At 43.0% G+C, this 3,911-nt stretch overlaps 1 protein-coding gene across 1 annotated transcript in view; it reads right to left on the bottom strand.

Moving 5' to 3' along the window:
- LOC101344790 (zinc finger protein 420) overlaps positions 1 to 3,911 on the bottom strand; it is a 347,019-nt gene that overhangs the window by 62,128 nt on the left and 280,980 nt on the right. The gene's annotated exons all lie outside the window — the stretch shown is intronic.

Genomic DNA, 3,911 nt, shown 5'->3' with positions numbered 1-3,911 from the left:
GTACATTTGAGATGGGAGAGTAAAAAACAGGTTCGAACATGTTCAGTCATGGTTGATGAAGTGAAACTGGAACAGAGCCAAATTTTTAAAATTTTAGTGAACTGGAGCAGAAAAAATTACAGTTTGAAGCCCTGGAATAATTTCATTGTATCCTTGCAAAAATTAATAGGTTAGTGCTGTTATCCCCATTTTACAGTAAGGAAACTTGCCCAAGGTTATATAATTAATAGGTTGGCCACAGGAGCAATGGTTAAACACTTAGCTGCTAACCTGAAACGTTGGCAGTTCCAACACCCAGCAGCTCTGCGGGAGAAAGACCTGGTGATCCGTTACCCTAAAGATTACAGCCTAGGAAACCCTATGGAACAGTTCTACTCGGTCACATGGGGTTGCTATGAGTCAGAATCAACTCAATGGAACCCAACAACAGCAAAGTGGGATAGCCAGGATTTGAACCTAGGCTCTTTGGCTCCAGTAACAGAACTCATCGGTGCTGTCTACTGTGTCTCACCTCTCTTTCTCTCCTTTTAACTACAAATGGAAATTATGGCACTAATTTCTTATGCCACAGAAGAGCTAGAGGTACCTCAAGGGTGCATCAGCCTTTTTTCCCTTCCATAGAATTCTCTTAGCAAGATTGAGTATGACTTAACATACATAATATGCAGGTATATAAGATAACATAGTATGCAGAAAACCATATTTGATAATTCAGCTACTGCATTGGATTGAATGGTGGCCTTCTAGATTGAAATCCTTGAGGATACGGCCGCCACATCTTGTTTTATTTCTGGCACTTAGCACAATGCCTAGCTAGTTAGCACAGAGTAAATAGTCGACTTTATTAAAGGAATGAATGAGGCCTTTAGGTTTGGTATCCATTTTCTTTTCTAGGCTCAGTGATTTTGGAGGATTGGAGGAAGAACTAAATAAGATGGAATAAAATGAATAGACAAGTAAAAAGTGACAATAATTACAATTTTATTTGAATAGTTGCCTGTAAGTGCATTCTTAATACAGTTTTTAATCACTCAGCATCAGTGTATCTACACTGCACTCTACTTCCATTAAATTGTAAACTCCATAAGGATGTGGAATACTGATTTTGCATATCGTGTATCCCCAGTGCCTAAAAGTGAATGTCAGCTTCCATTTTTCCTTACTGTAAGCAGGCCTGTATTTTGGGACTATTTTCTTCCTACTTGGCACCTACCTCTTATACCTTGCTCACTATTAAACCCTTTTCTTAATTACGTCAGTCTTCTTTCCAACCACAAATTTCTGCCAGTTGAGTTTACGTCACAATTAGAATATAAGCTCCCTGAAGGCTAATTTACATAACAATTAGAATGTAAACTCCCTAAAGGTGAGGATTTTTGTCTTAGTTTACTGGTTTGTTTCCAATCAATGCCTAGAACCAAAACCAAACCAAACACACCACTGTCAAGTTGATTCCAACTCCCAACTCTATAGGACAGTAGAACTGCACCATAGGGTTTCCAAGGCTGTAATTTTTACGGAGGCAGATCTCAAATCTGCTCCTATGGAGCGGCTGGTTTGAACCGCCAACCTTTCTGTTAGCAGCCAAGCACTTAACCATTGTGCCACCAAAACTCCTAGCAAATAGTAGACACCCAATAAATGCTAAAATGAGCAGCTGCCATCTTTGCTGAGTGCTGAATGAGGCACAGTCAATGACTTCAATGGGGAAGAGTTGATAAACTAGTCTTCCCCATCTATATCCTCAACCCTCATGGTATGGTAAAGGCAGAGTATGCGTCTTGGTGATCAGGATATATACCACAAAAGGTAAGGTGCAAAGCCAGGGGTGCCCCCCCATTCCTTCCCCCATTACATTAATAACTGTCTTAGGCTGGGTTCTCTAGAGAAGGAAAACCAGTAAACCATATAAATATATATAGAGATATTAAGGAAATGGCTCATCCGGTTGTAGATGTTGAAACGTCCCAAGTCTGTGGGTCAGGCTGGAGGCTTCTCTTGATACAAGTAGCCACAGCAGCTGGTGAACCCACAATCAGCAGGTCAGATGGGCTCTTGCTCACAGTCTACATAAACCAACCAATCCCAAGAATGGCAAGCAAGCTGCTAGCTCAGGTTCCAAGAACTGGAGATCAGATGAACAGGAGCCAGCTGCAGGATCCAGAGCGAGTAAAAGCCCACAAGCCTTGCCAGAAAGTCCACTTATACTGGATGCAGGCCACATCCCCAAGGAAACTCCCTTCCAACTTATTGGCTACTCACAGCAGATTCCATCATGGAGGTGATCACATCATATGACTGCCAAACTACATCATAATTGTCAAACCACTTAGAATCATGGCCCAGCCAAGTTGACACACAACCTTAACGATCACAGTCCACCCTTTATCAACTTGGCACCTGTACACATCTCCTTAAACCATACATAATCTCTGAATAAAGACAATTATAAGGTCACACTTGAGCCTAACGTGATACAATGAACACATGTACAACCAAAAATGCACTAGCCCTGTCTACATCTTACATTTTATAAGTGAAGAAAACAAAAATATTTGATGCACACGTACAAAGCAGAAATATAACAATTGCAGTCCTCATTTCTGCAACTGGTCACTTGGTTGTAACTGGTATTTAGAACTACCTTCTTCTAACACCCATTCTGTATTCTCTTTGCCTTCAACAAGCACCTCAGCTGGTCACGGTTATTTTCCTGGTGTGGTGACCCAAACCTTAATTCCTGAAGGGTCTGGGCTATTCATTAATAGTCGTGTCAGAATTGGGTTGCTGTAGTTTTCCATTGACTTTAATCACAGGGCATAGTAGTACTAAAGGACACCCTAAGGGATCTCCTGCATTCCAGACATAATCTTCTTTACCTCCATTATGTATTGTCAATCTGGTTTCCTCTTGGTAATCAGCATCAATCACAATAGCCAATATGGTAACTCCCTTTTTTGCTTGTTGATCCACAGGCATAAGGAGCCCAAAGTGCCCGGGTGGCATTCTTCCGTTTAGTGGAATCAGTGTGTGTCTCCAGGTGGGAGCATTCCTCCCTTTGGAACTAAGGCCTCTAGACCTGCAGAGCATAAAGTCAGGGGGACAGGAAGCAAAAATTTTGTGAGTGGGTCACTAGGGGTAATAATGAGTGGTGCCACTCCCATTTCCACCCCTTGATTCCTGGACCCATGAATCCTGGCTATGGAAGAAATAACACCATATATTGGATGCTGGTATAGAGCATATGCAGCCTCCTGGAGACCATTGCCCAACCCTACCACCTAGCTGGAGTTGTAATTGTGCCTTTAGAAGGCCATTCCATCGTTCTATCAAGACAGCTGCTTCAGGATGATGGGGAACATGGTAAGACCAGTGAATTCCATGAGCATGGGCCCGCTGACGCATTTCATTTGCTGTGAAGTGAGTCCCTTGATCCAAGAGATGCTGTGTGGGATACCATGATGATGGATAAGGCATTCTGTAAGTCCGTGGATGGTAATTTTGGCAGAAGCCTTGCATGCAGGGAAGGCAAATCCATATCCAGAGTAAGCGTCTATTCCAATAAGGACAAAACAATGCCCTTTCCATGATAGAAGCAGTCCAATGTAATCAACCTGCCACCAGGTTGCTGGCTGATCGCCTCAAGGAATGGTGCCATACTGGGCACTCAGTGTGGGTCTCAGCTGCTGGCAGATCGGGCACCCAGCAGTGGCTATAGCCAAGTTGACCTTGGTGAGTGGAGGTCCATGTTGCTGAGCCCATGCATAACATCCATCCTTGCCACCGTGGCTACTTTGTTCATGAGCCCATTGGGCAATAATGTGACTGGCTAGGGAAAGAGGATGACTGGTGTCTTAGTCATCTGGTGCTGCTACAACAGAAATACCACAAGTGGATGGCTTTAACAAAGA

The sequence above is a fragment of the Trichechus manatus genome, unplaced genomic scaffold (assembly GCF_000243295.1).
Source record: "Trichechus manatus latirostris isolate Lorelei unplaced genomic scaffold, TriManLat1.0 scaffold00057, whole genome shotgun sequence".
NCBI classification, from domain to species: domain Eukaryota; kingdom Metazoa; phylum Chordata; class Mammalia; order Sirenia; family Trichechidae; genus Trichechus; species Trichechus manatus.
Note: the sequence above shows the minus strand (reverse complement) of the source record. Positions and strands in the feature narration are given on the sequence as shown.